Source organism: Hipposideros armiger, unplaced genomic scaffold (genome assembly GCF_001890085.2).
Source record: "Hipposideros armiger isolate ML-2016 unplaced genomic scaffold, ASM189008v1 scaffold_134, whole genome shotgun sequence".
NCBI lineage: Eukaryota > Metazoa > Chordata > Mammalia > Chiroptera > Hipposideridae > Hipposideros > Hipposideros armiger.
Genome location: NW_017731484.1, coordinates 3,457,981 through 3,472,396, shown reverse-complemented (window position 1 = coordinate 3,472,396; position 14,416 = coordinate 3,457,981). Strand labels below are relative to the sequence as shown.

General features: G+C 43.9%; 1 protein-coding gene across 6 annotated transcripts in view; it reads right to left on the bottom strand.

Annotated features, from left to right (window-relative positions):
• The window catches only part of SRGAP2 (SLIT-ROBO Rho GTPase activating protein 2), a 256,272-nt gene that overhangs the window by 204,887 nt on the left and 36,969 nt on the right, over nt 1-14,416 (bottom strand). The window contains exon 1 of one of the 6 annotated variants that reach the window (XM_019649656.1): nt 5,745-5,766. The exons of the other annotated variants lie outside the window; for them this stretch is intronic. The gene's annotated coding sequence lies outside the window, so the exon portion shown is untranslated. Of the gene's footprint in view, nt 1-5,744; nt 5,767-14,416 lie in introns of those variants that run through there. 6 annotated transcript variants of the gene reach the window in all.

The following is a 14,416-nucleotide window of genomic DNA, read 5'->3' as shown; positions in this document are numbered from 1 at the left end:
CTCTTCTTGAGAGAGACTGTATTAGCTAATGGCTTCAAAATTTTTGTCACCATCAGTCCAGCCTCATGCCACAGAGCTTCAGATCTGTCTTTCAACTACTTTTTAGACATCTCTACCTGGATGTCCCATGTTCAAAGACATCTCTACTTGGGTGTCTGGGTGTCCCATGTCCAAAGGTATCCCATGTCCTTCTCCCTGACAACATATGCTCCTTATAGCCCCACTTTCCCTGTCTCAGTCAATGGCATTGCCATGCACCAAGATACCTACACCAGAAACCTGAACGGCATCCTACGCCCCTCCTTCTCCCTGCTCCTAATTCTATCTACTTAGTCAACAACAAGCTGGACGGGTTTTTTTACCTCTTAAATCTCTCAAAGTCTTGCTTCCTCTTCATTTTCTGTCACTTGCTGCCTTATTCAACATCCCATCATTCATTCAACAATAGTTAATGAGTATGGATTGTAGCTAACTGCTTTCAAACAATACAAGACGTATATTCGAAGCCTTCTGGTGCTCCACATCTAGTTATTTCTTATCTGAACTGTTCAGATATACCTCTTGTCTCCTACCATTCATTCTCTACATAGCACCTCGACTGTCTTCTCAAAACTAAAATAGGTCACTTAATTCAGAGGTCTGCTAACTTTTTCTGTAAAGGGCCAGCTTACAAATATTTAAGGCTTCTGGGCCGAACATTTTCTGTCACAAATACTCATCTCTGCTCTTGTAATGTAAAAACATCCATAGGCAATACATACACCAATGGGTGTGGTTGTGTTCCAACACGCTTTATTTACAAAAATAGGCAGCCAGCCAGATTTGACCTATGGGCCACGGTTTGCCAACCCCTGATTTAATTATTAAAGTGCTTCTCACTCCATTGGAATTCATTTGAGTTGTTCCCGTGGTCTACAGGGTCCTCTAAACTCATCTCAGTACCACTTGCCCCTCTATGCTCCAGCCACCCTGACCTTTAAGGTATGTTCCCATCTCGGAGTCCTTACAATGGCCGTTCTCCCATCAGGATCACTCTTCTCCACATCTTCCCATAACTGCCATGTTACCTCTTCAGAGAGACCTTTGCTAACTACCCCAATAGGTTAGCACCTACCCTGATGCCCATTCTAACGCCCATGGCTCTATTTATTTTCTCCAAATTACTTATCATCATCTGAAAAATACCATTTATTGCATATATATGGTCTGTCTACACAACTTCACACCACCACCAGAAGGTAAGTTCCCTGAGGGCACAGACTGATTTATTCACCTGTAGGTTCCCAGCACCTAGATCTATGCCTAGCACTAAGCAGGAGTCCAATAAACATCTCTTGTCTGAACTGTTATTGCCTCCAGTCTCATGCCATCTAAATCACTGGTATCCTCAATGTCACTGGTGATCTTTCAAAAGTACAGATTGGATCATGTCCTGCTTAAAACAATTCCATGGCTCCCCACTGGCTTTAGGATACAAGTGCAAATTATGTGGCAAGGCTCCTATAGCTCTTATCACACCTTCTGATGCTCTCCCATTAGAATGTGAGCTCTAGGTGGCAAGGACCATGTCTTGTTCACCTTTCTATCTCAGGTGCCCAGCAGAGCGCCAGGAACACTGTAGGCACACCATCGATGTAGAATGCAATCAATCAAGCCACAGGGGTATAGCAACCAGCACAATACTAAATTAGAATGTGGGAACTCAAAAAATACCAAATGTAGAGCCAATGAAGCAAAATTTCGTACAAGACTCTTTCTTTCCTTTCTTTGTAAGCAACCTGGGCGGGGGCTATGCTTATAACTCTGAATCTGGCTTTCAATTTTGTCATCCAGATTCTGCCTGGCAGGCAGCCACTCACCACTTTCTAGAAGAATGGTGGGAGAAGGCGGGGAGAAAAGCAAATCTATCTGAGCTGTTTCCTGTGAGCAGCTCTGGTAAAAGGGTTAGGAAAGGAGACAGAACACTCGGGCTAAAATGCAACTTAGGGATTCCCCATGAGTTCCAAATGCCCACATTCTCTCGGTCATCTAGTAGCAAAGAAAACCCAGTGCCGGCTCTTTCACTGTATAAAATAACCCAAGACATTTGGGGAATTTCTGCAGAACTGCCTTACCGATAGAATGGAAAGTGTTACTTCCAGAAGATTTTCCATTAGCCCTTTGAACTCCTTCAACATTCATTAAGGCCAAGGAGTTTTCACCTAACTCCGTCTGATAGATGGGAGAATAGAGTCTTTCTAGGGAATACAGACTCCCAAATCATTCAGCTGAGAAGGAGGGAGGGAATTTATTACTCAAAATCAAAGGCAAATGAAAACAGGCCAACTCAGAATGTTATGACTCCCTTTCTCAGGTGGGAGATTGAGTTCCAGAGTCCCTTCACATGGCCTCCTACAAGCATCTAAAAGCTTCGGGTCTTGGGCACAGCTAGCTAGGTGCTCTTCTCGTGTAATAGAATCTGTTTCAGCAAAGCTTACGCAGAGCCATCTCCAGACTCCAGAAATGAGAGGCTATAAATTACTGGGTCTCCCGTTTGATTAACGAAGTGCAAGTTAGTGCAGTCCTGCATGACCACTCTACATGCTACTCTGAGGTGTCTGAAGTAAATCTGACGGAAGGACTGGAAGAAGCACAAAGCAGAACTAGACCTGAGATTACTCCACCCAGCTCCTCGCTACTCACCTGTGGGTCCAGTCGCAAAACCCAAGTAGCAGATGAGGGGGACAAGCCTCCTGGCTTTTTCATCCCTAATGTCTGTTCCCCTTCCACATGTATTATCTCCATGTAAAGAAGCTGAACTGGCTAAACTAAAATAACTATACGATTCAACCTTATACACAGAACCTCGAGAGATCCACAAAACTTCATTCAAGACACATCAACCTTGAGGATGACTGACTGACTTGCCTCTGAAGTAAGTACCAGCAATCTGTCAGATTTGGGACCATTCAAAATTCCTGTCAAGGATCTGCTAACATGGGAGCCAAGAACCAACCATTCAAAGGGCCCTGCAGCCGAGCCTCTTTACAAGGCCATCTCCTCATACTGTTCCACTTAACAAAGCTGTAGCCCCTTACCTGTCTTTAAATCCCTTTGCCGATGGTACAAAGCCAGAGCACCTTACTTCCTGGCCGGAAATCAACAGGATAACCTACTAAACACCACTGAAGATGCTGAAACCCATGGATTACAAGAGAAAAGGTTGAGAATAAGTCAACCAAGTACATGCTGTGCCAACCCCCAACCTCACCCCAACTCTATAACCCCCTCACCCCACCCAGCCTAATTCTAGCTGGGTTGATGCTAGCCTGATGAACCCGACCTGTAGGTTCTAAATTGGAAACAGGAACTCCTGAGCTGGTTCTTCAGAACCCAGGAAGCAGTGGCAAATCTTTAAAGACCAGATAAGATTTTGATGAGGACAGGGAGAATTTCAGATAAATGGAATGTTGGGAGACGGTGGAACACAGGTAGGGCCCAAAGGGGCAGAAGTTAAGCTGCGCCCAGATAAGAATTTTGCTTATAGGGTATTAGGCACGGGCTGGGGAACTTATTCTAGTGGGGGAAGTTGCCCTCAATAAAGACAGCTTGGCAGTGCAAGGCTAGCAATATTCAGGGTGATGGAAGCAAAAGTGTCAAACCAGAGGGGTAGAGCTCCAGATTCTCAGAGATGAATCTTTACCAGAGGGAGGCAGAACTCCAGAGGTTGACTGTCGACCTGCTGATGCCCAGCAAGAGCCTCACGCTGGCCTGGTGATGAGCAGGGAAGCAGGCTGCAGTCCCCTGGGAGGGGGCTGAGAAAAGGATAGTCCCCCTTATCTGTGAGGGATACGATCCAAGACCCCCAGTGGATGCCTGACACCACAGATAGTACTGAACCTTATTTATACTATATGCACTGTGCTTTTTCTTATACATACATACCTATGACAAAGTCTAATTCATAAATTAGGCACAGTAAGAGATTAACAACAACTAATAATAAAATAGAACAATTATAGTAATATACTGTAATAAAAGTGATGTGACTCCCATTATGAAGTAGCGTAAGGGTTACTGGAACACAAGCATTGCGATATCACAACAGTTGATCTGATAAGTAACGAACGGCAGGCAGGGTAGACAGCACGGAGATGCCGGACAAAGGGATGATTCGGGTTCTGGGGAGGACGGAGCGGGGTGGCACGCACGAGATTTCATCGCACTACTCGGCATGGCGCAGAATTTAAAACTTAGGAATTATTTATTTCAGGAATTTTCCACTCAATATTTTCAGACCATGGCCGACTATGAGTAACTAAAACCATGGAAAGTGAAACCGTGGATAAGAGGGGGCTACTGTAATTCAGTCCTAGAGCCCAGACTGTGTTCTCTACCAAAAGGAATGCAGGCTCCCCGGAGAGATGGCTGATTCCACATGTGGTGCACGATACAGAGCCTAGAACATCTCGTTAGGCCAGAAAGCAAGGAAGCTATGAAAGTTCAACAGAATCATGTCAAAAGGACACAGGAGTCAACTTGAGGGGTCGCTACTGACCTAATGAGACAATGTGAGTGTCCCAAACAATTAATAAATAATGACTGCAGTAGATTGAAACACATCAAATCTATGAGTTTGTAATGATATTTAGAAAAAAATGTTGGTCACCATTAGAGGCTACTAGGTCACTCACTCATTCTGAAAGTGATTTAAAAAGTTGCATAGGGTGGGTAATTTAAGTACTTATCCAGTCTTTCCTGTATAAAAGGAATTGTTTAGGGGCTTTGGGGACAATGAAACAAATTTGGCAAAGTAGGCAAAACAGCTTTATTTGGGTGTTAGGTAAATAGACCTTCATTGTATTTTTTTGTGTGTGTATATTTGAGCCCCATTCCCACCACCACCACCACCACCACCACCACCACCACCAAAGGAAGAGCAATACAGAACTTGAGTCAAGCAGCTTAGTGGTTTAGCCAAGGCCTCTGCCTATAAGAAAGGTTAGGATATGAGGGGCAAATTTAGCTCTGATGGGCTGAGTCAACTGTAGGAATACAGGAAAGTGTTAGCTTGCAGAGGCATCATGGTACCCAGAGCTTGATCTAGAATCCCAGGTGCCAGGTCTGTTTTGCAGCATGGTTTACCAGGTCGTGGCTCTGAGGCTGCTTATAAAACTTACTTTTCCGTCATAATTGGCTCAGGAACTGAAAAGGCACCTGGTTTTTAAAATAGAGCCCTTATTATATAAATTCAACCAATAGGAGCCGGGGAAATTATAGGGATGAGGAAGGTGGCAAAAGCTAGCAGAGAAGTATGCATAGGATAAGGGTAAAAGTCACACTGAATACTGTAGTCTGGACTATTTCACCAAAAGAAACAAAAAAGACCTATCACTCTCCTAACTCGCCTCCACCCACATCTTAAGAGCCCCCCATAGCACCCTCAAAGGCAGCAGAATGCAGATAGAGTCCTCCCCACCAGTCCAGCTGTGAGTATCCAGACAGGAGACAGCCTCACTGCTCAGAGCGCCCCTCCCTAACCACCACTCCAGTAACCAGCTGGGAAAGCATTCAGAAAACCCGCATCCTGACACACCACTCACTGCCAAACAACTTAAACAGCAGAGAACAACCCATCTAAACAGCAATGCAGGCTGCCAGGAAAAGTTTTGTAGGGACAATGAGTAGAGGAAAGGCAGATCCCTTGGGGTCCCCTAAGAACCAGACTCTTAGCTTCAACACTTTCAAATGCAGAATTCATTTACCTCTGGGGCCATGGAGTTCCACAGGCAGGTTGTCTCCTTCCATCTCCTCAAAGATAAATGAGCAGGCAAGCTGGCCAGAAACCACTCAGGGCATTACTCTTCAAAGAATCTTCCTCGGGTCACAGAGAAATGGGTCTACAGGCTGTTGTGTATTCCCCACAGATGCTGGGGATGATGTCAGAATCCCTTTCCAGATGTGCTTAACACTTTGTGGTTACTTGTATTCCTGCCACTGAGAGTCAGTGCTTTGTTAATTTGACTGATTCCAGCTCAGGCTGACCCCAGCTCCCTGGTTCTGATTACCATTGGCTGAAACTGTCATCTGTACTATACCCTTCCAGAGAGTCCTCAGAACAACTCTTCACCTGCTCTTCCAAGACAAGTAATCAAGTCTGCCAAAGAAACAGGAAAGAAAAAAATAATAATAAAGACTGAGAGGAAATCCAATGAACACACTACCAAGATAGCAAAAAGAGGAAAAGCTGGGAAAAGGATACGCGGGCTCACATTTATTTCCAAGGCTGGGTTGATAGACTTTTGCTTTTGTCTAAATGAACAGTCAATTTGAAACTGTCACTGGAAGAAGAAAAAGAAAGAAGCAGGACTAAATCTCAGAGTATAACTCTTAGCATAGAAAACAAGAATTGCTGGGAATTCCACTTCCTGGTTATTGACCCACAGGGTCAATAGAAGAGCTGCCTCTGCCTCTAAGGATCAGGGCATTCTATACTTGATGGCAGAACCCACGTCAGAATCCAGCACAATCCCCAACAACCCAGGACATCAGAGTGAGTTCTCCTGACCTTGAGATTGCTCCTCTAGCTCTTCGGTAAGAACATGTACAGTAACCAAGAGAGAGCCCCTGTCACCTCCTTCGTTGTGTGAACTCAACTCTCAGGGTCCACCTTGTCCAAATCAAGGGCTCCCATGGGTGACTGGGACCCGGATCTAAGAAGCACCCTGAAAGCTAAAAGGTAACCTTACAAAGTCTGAAGATGTAAAAGGGAGAATTCAGTGGTGCTCAGAAACTCCACTGGCCCAGCCTGAAAAGAAATAATACACAGATAGATGAACTCCTGGGTCCTAATTCTAGGTCTTGGTGTTTTGCTGCATATTTTAGGGCATGGCCCTAAACTTTCTGGTCTTTATTATTTTGCCCACCTAATGTAAGAAAACTAAGCTAAAATAAATTTTGTAACTAAACCAAAATGAAGTTCTCTGGGTAGCATGGCTACTATACTTAGGATGCTAAACTTCCCTTGACCCAAAAATGGGTATCTGGAAAACAGCATCCCCAGAGTACATTTCAGATCTAAAACTGAAGCAACTTGAGAAAACCTAGAGCCTTTGCTTGAGTAAAACTAGATGCAGCAAAAACATGCGCTTTCTGCACGACTGGTACCGTCAAAGAGGCCACAGGGAGTGGAGTGAAATATGACATATTCTTCATGTACGCATATGATCAAAGTGCCTTCTAAACTCCAATTGAGGGCACCTTATATCACAAAACAGATGGCAAGAAATTAATAAATGTTAGTCTTTTTTTTCCTGCCATTCCAATTACAGCTCGGTCAGTTCACAAACATTTGCCAGCAATGCTGGAGTTTTTCTCTCTTTAAGAGTCCTCTCTCACTTCACCCTGCTGAACAAAAGACCACACGCACTTAGAAAGAAGATGGAAGCAAGCCAGCTTCAGGACACATGTTGCATGGGGGGATTTGACTGTCCCAAAGAAAGCACTCTGCACCCCTCTGACAGCTCCACAATAGACTGGCTAGACACAAATGCCTGAAATAAGGAAGTCCATCAAGAAAACGAACAGTTGGCGAGATCAAGGCTTCTGGCCTAGAGGGCTTGCAGCTGGTCTGGCCATTCATCAAAAACTCTGAATTTAAATGGAAGACACATTCAGACTCTGACATGTAATAAAACTGGAGCTGCAAAGAGTTGATTTTTGCTTCCGTTCCACACTACACATCTTCTGCCAATGAAAGAGTGAGCATGTCTGTGGTGCTCCTGGCACATCTGGGGTAGTTCCCATTCATTCTGGTTAATCTTTGGGATTTTCCACATATTATAAGATCATCGTCCACTTACACTAACCCAGAATGTCCAGATAAAAGCTCTTGTTTGGAGCCTGGGGAGAAATTGTCAAATCGGAAAGCCTGTGAACCTCACAGCCAGATGAGACTAGATGCAGCCATCACTATGAAATCAGATGTCAGAGGCCTGATTTCAGATTGACCCTAACCAGCTTTATGACTCTGGGTAACTCACCTACCTTCTCTAGACTCTTTTATTCTTACATTAGAAGGAGAGGAGTGAACCTCATGGTCTCCCAGATCCCTTCCAATCCTGGCATCCTCTAACTTTATAACTAAAAAGTGGTACTAATAAGGCTAAAACTGTGGCTTAAACCCAACAGGAGCCAGTTGGGATCATGCTAAGAACAACTCTATTCCGACAGACAGAGACAATCTGACCACATCCTCCCCACATCAGAGAGATATGTGCCACTGGTCCAAGAGGCCCCTTCTACAGAGGACATTCACTGAGTGATTCAGTCATAAGCTGATCCATTCGTTCAACCAATGAGCACCTTCCAGGCATTAGGGATATAGCAGTGAACAAAACAGGCCAAAGTCACTTCCCTCATGGAGTTCATATTCTAGTAAGGGGAGGAATCAGACATTAATCAAAAGGAAGTGCAAGGTGGGGTACATTTTATAGACAGCGGTCAGGAAGGACCTGCTGATAAGGTGACTTCACAGCAGAGCTCTGAGGTGGTGAGCCATGCAGATGCTAAGGGAAGAATGTTCCAGGCAGAGGGAAAAGCAGGGCCCTACGGCAGGACTGTGCCTGGTATGCCTGGCTTGTTAAAGGAAACACATGAGCCCAGTGTTGAGGAGGAGGAGTGAGACGGGGCAAGGTCAGATGGGCAGTAGGGGCCCGATCATGTAGGGAATCAGAAACCACTGGTGGGTTTGGACAGTAGAGTAACATTAATGAATTCCATTTTTTAAAGATGGCTCTAGCTGTTGTGTTAAGAGTAGACTGAAGGAGGCAGGAATGGCAACAAGGAAACCAGTGAGGAGGATGCTGAGACAATCCAGACGAGACACGATGGCATCTGGGCCCAGGCAGCAGCAGGCGAGGTGCAAAGACAGAGTCTGTGACCTACTCTAAAGTAGAGCCAGCAAGGCTCTGGGAGCCAGGCCCTTGGGAAATCTTGGAACTATGGTAAAATCTAATGAAGCTAAATGACACTAAATTCCAACTGTGAGATCTTAGGATTTAGGGGTTTGTCATCCACTGTCCAACACAGTACCTGACACATAATGAATATACAGAAAATGTTGAATGAATGAATGTGGAACTGAATATACAAGTGAAGTCAGAAGATCTGCAGTTTGATAGGTCATCAGGAAACAAAAGGTATTTGGTACTAGACATATTTTACCAACAATGAATCCCCCTCCCCTGGCTGAATCTATTTTTGTAAAATGTTCCCCCTTATGACTCACTTCACAGTAGTTAGCGAAGATGACCGAAAACATCACATGATATAGTTGAGAATATCATCAATTTGGCCATTTTCATAAGAGGCCATAAGCAATTAGCAAACCTTACACCACCTCAGCACCTCCCATCTAAAATACAGGGAGGGCCGGCCAAGTGTGTTGGTTAAGAACTGGCTTGGGATGCCAGAGGGCCCTGGTTCAGATCCCACGTGTGAGGGCCAGTGACACTGCCCTCTACAGCTAAGATGCTGGGCAACGGCTCAACCTGGAGTTGGGCTGCCATGAGTCACTGGCGACGGCGTAGGCTGCAGCCCCTGCTGCAGTGGGTTGCCATGGGCTACTGTATGTGGCCAGCAGCCGCAGTGAGCAGCCGTCCAGAAGGCGGCAACTGATCTGCCTCGCCAGGGAGGAGCGCAATGATGGTGCCAACTTGGGCCAGTGAAGCAACATCCTCCACAACTAGACTGAAGAACGAAAGGACAGCAACTTGTCTGTTCTCCTTCCCCCAATTCCCCAGCACTGTTCCCATCCCCCCAATTCCCCAATTAAAATAAATAAATAAATAAATAAAATAAAATACAGGGAGATCAGCAATGAGGTATGTAGCACTTTTTCTAGGATGAGTTCGCGAACTTACTTGTCAGACCTCGTGTCTGTTTCTGTATTTGTATAATTTTAAATTGTGTTTTCTTTACTAGATAGTAAACTCCTGGAACATAGGAAATTTTATCTGTCTAATGAAAGTGTTCATTCAGATTTCAAGAAAGCTCACACTTTCTCCTCAAGCAGTAAGGTGCTGGTTTCCTACACACATTATGGGTAAATAATACATTTTTCTAACTTCCAAAGAAAAAGTAATTGGCAATTTTATGACTTTTGGTACTAATTATACTTCTATTGTCAGGACTAATAACCTTAGGAATAACACCTGCTGTCAGATGTTAACTCTGTCATATCACTGAAGGGGAGCCTTCTGCTGCCTTCTCTGACGTACAACCTTTTATCTCTATTCTCAAAATCTCTGTATTTTGGTTCACCACCTCAAACATCTCTACCAATGCCATACGTACTCACCCAGTGCTATATCTTACTCTTTGTTTTCTTTACCTCGAAAGCTACCTTACTGATATTTCTTCTCCCACAAATCGACAGAAAAAGGTAACAGTGACAATCCTTAATTACATAATCAAAAGCCGAGAGGACAGGGAGAAAGAAGTTTTTCAAGACTCACCTTGAACTGCCTACTCTATGAAAACTCTCCTCACCTGACACACTTGGAATTCTTATCTTCAAGCTTCTTATCTTGTCCTGTGTCTATGTGTGTGTGTGTGTGTGTGGGGGTGAATATTAGAACAAATGTAACATTGTATAACAGGTAAGTTTTCACACATTTCACCTCCCCTTACTAGCTCTAAGCCCAATATTTACAAGAAAAATGTCTCACGAATTATTTGTATGTGTGTCTCCAGCATGTAGCACATGCCTGACACATAACAGGCTCTTCCCATGTGGAAAGATTCCAACAGAGAAGGCAGGATGCTGTGGGTTTACTGTTATTTTTCTTCTTATTCTTCCTATTATTACTATTATTATTATTCATTGTTGTTGTTGCCCTTTTTGAAAAGTGTTTAATCAAGTATTCCAAGAGAAGACTCATACCTGGTGGCGGCGGCTGTTTCTTCTCTTTCATTTTCTTCTTCTCCTTCTATTATTATTATTATTATTGATCTGGTTGCTGTTGTTATTGTTAGTATTCTCTATCAGGAAATCTAAATGCAGGTGTACATATGAATTTTTAAATATAAATAACATCAATGTCTTGTGTAAGATATTAAAAAGTAAAAGATTTCTTTTTATAAATAAATAAATAAATAAATAAAATGAAATATAGGGAGAAACATTTCATGAGAAAGCTCATGCTTTAATGAATACTGAGTCATGAGAGTAAGTAGAAAGGTATGATTATGAATAATAATATTATTACAACACAAACCAAATCTATATCAAGGACTATCCTTAAATGTGCTCCCCTTTCTCTGCAAAGTTGAAGACAGAAATTTCTAGATCCCTGCCCCCCACCCCAGGCCTTCCCCTCCCCTGCCAAAAGCACTGCTGTGAAAAAGATGACAATTCCAAACGACGGAAGCTTCTCTGTCAGGGTGGCCCTTGAGAGTCCAAGGTTCTTAACCCACAGAGACTGACAGTTTGCAAAACACAGATGCAGAAAATTCAGCATCAGAGAGAAATAATGACAAAGGTGTGTTATAAACCATATTCCTGGCAGCAGTTTTCTCAGTTAAGTCATTGATCATCTTGAAGGGCTAAATTAAAACCCAACATTAATCAGGCAGTAGGTGTGAGAACATCTTATTTACCAAAATAGAAAAGGGAGGGAGAAAGATAAGACATGTAAAGTGGTTGAGACCAAATTACATAGTAAGGAAAGCTGCAACACTTGGGAGACTGAGTCCTAGACGGATTTGTCAGCAGAGACGGAAATCATTTGATGTGACCTTGGACTAATTACTTAACTTCTGTGCCTCTGTCACCCATCTGTGCCTGAGTCTCCCACTTGCTGTAAAGGACAGCAAATGACTCCAGCCCCCTCCTGTCTTAACAGGGATGTTATGAAGTTGAGATCATGTCTCTGGAAGCTCCAGGGGGTTCGTGGAGAAAACACTCCTCAGAGGACAATGTCATTAGTAAGATAATTAAGGGGTCAGGCTGCTCTTAGAAACACCCCCACGTGTGGAGGCTCCCAGCATCATGGCTCCAAAATTGGGCAACAAAACACTGCATACAATGCCAAACTCAGTGTTGGGGCCAGCCCCTTTGCAGATAATGTCAGGAGTCCTACGTATGAATCCAACCTCATATATATAATAACTACATTCAGGTGTTTAATAGACATTTAGTGGTGTTTTAAATCACCAGTATCCTCACCGACATGACCACATTGTTGTCTACGTATTAGGAGAGGGTGTGCAAGGTATGAAGTAGTAGAAGGGCCATGATCATGAACCCCTGGGCAAGTCCTGACCCTCCATTTCAATCTCTGTATTATGGGGTGAACAACACTGAGGATTAAATGAAATGACATGTGAAATGCTGCTGGCACAGCCCTGGGCTCATAGAAGGAGCAAAACAAGTGCCAAAGCCCGCCCCCTCTCCCAGGGCTCTACTGAGTAAATAGCAAGTGCTGTTAATCCTTTAATCACAGATCCAGGAAAGGGTTCCCCCATAAATATCTTATCTGCCTTCATTCTGCTATAGCCCTTCAACTGGAGCAGAATAAACAGGCTGGACTTTAATTAGGACCATAATGTGGGATGTCCCAGGTAAGCCAGGCTCATAAACTCCAGACAATTAGGAGGACACTGGCTTTTAAGGGACTGCCCCATACCTGGCCTACTCAACCACAGAAGCAGATCCAGTCCTTTGTCTCAGCTTCCCAAAGAAACCACTGCCAGGCACACATGGCTCCAGTGGGATGTCGGGTCGCCGGCTTTCTATTCCGGCGATTGTGGTCTAAGAATAGAGCTCCCCAAGCCCAGGGCAAATGGACTCACACGACTGTGTTCATCTACTGTCCAAGTTACCATCTGAGGACTATTTAAAGCACAAGGCCAGCAAGCCCCTCTCTAAACGGGAGGCCGAGAAGGGGAAACAGGCAGGGTATGTTTTTAATACACAGAGGGTGCTAAAAAAAAAAATGTATACACATTTTAAGAAAGGAAAAAACTGTATTAAAATTGTAATACTCAATACATACCGACAACAAAAGATGAACGCAAGTCATGTGTATACAGTTTTTTGGCACCCCCGGTAGTTCTACAACCTGTAAATATAGTGCTACTTGTAGAGCCCCAGTTTGGGTCCCAGGATCCATCTTCACCTGCTCAGATATCTCACTTGGCTCCCTGTGAACCACTGAGTTGGGAATGTCAAGTTCATTTTCCAAGTGGAAAAGAGGGAAACACAGAGGGACAGATGTGCACGCTGCTAAGTCCGTTGCTAATAACAGAAACGACGAAAGCTAATTTGTGATTCCACATGCGGGCCCTTAGTGAGCATCCCACCTTCACTCACTCCAACCGCCCAACCTCCCCACAAGGTAGCCCATTATTTTGTTCCCATTTTACAATGAGAACACTCAGGTTCTAGGAGACTAGACAATTTATTCAGAATGACACAGCTTATACGTGGCACAGCCAAGATCTGAACCCAGGTCTCTCAGATGCTACAGCTTGTTGCTTGGGGTTTTGTTTGTTTGTGATTATACCATACTACTGCCTCTCTTGGTTTCTCTCTGCTTACTTAAGCACCCAAGGAACCTATAATCCAAAACCATACTCGACACATTACATCTCGTGCCTTATTACTGATGTCATCAATTTGGTGAGCAAAGAGAATTACGTAGTCCTAGGCCAGCAGCAGTGTCTTTAGGGGCAGAAACCAGACCATAATTCCAATGAGCTTGACCAGGGGTCAGCAAACTTTTGAGATGAAAGAGCCACCAGCGGTCAGCAAACTGCAGCCCGCGAGCCGCAGGCTCTGAAGTAAAATTGAAAATGAAAATAACACTATCATAGTTTTCATTTATAAAATTTTTAAAGGATATTATTCACATAATGATGATTATGTAAAAATATATTTATGGCTCTCGAATAATTTTTAAATTGTTGCGAGGGACAGGATTGGCTGGCTCTTCCAGGGGTCGGCAAACTTTTGAGACGGACCGTACCCAAAGAGCCGCATGTGGCTCGCAAGCTGCAATGTGCCGACCCCTGAGCTAGACAAAACTGATAAATTCCACGTTGGAGAAGCCTTTACTAAAGACCAGGAGACCTTCAGACTCTGAGAAGACTCATCATTGCTCCTGTCCTGACACCCTACACTTCAGCGGGCTTCACATATTCTGGCTCCACAGAGAAAACTGATCCAATACCTTGCCATCACTAAACCAAAAGGCATGTTCTTTGACATTGCATTACTATGAAGATTTTATTTTGTAAAGCCATTTCTCTGCCCAAGCTCCCTGTCAAACTCCAAATTTCCCAGAACACATCCCAAATCACAATTCTGGGCCTTCCCCCTGTTCAACAGAATGGATCACTATTGGTCAGAGTAGAGACAAGATCAATCTCTAGC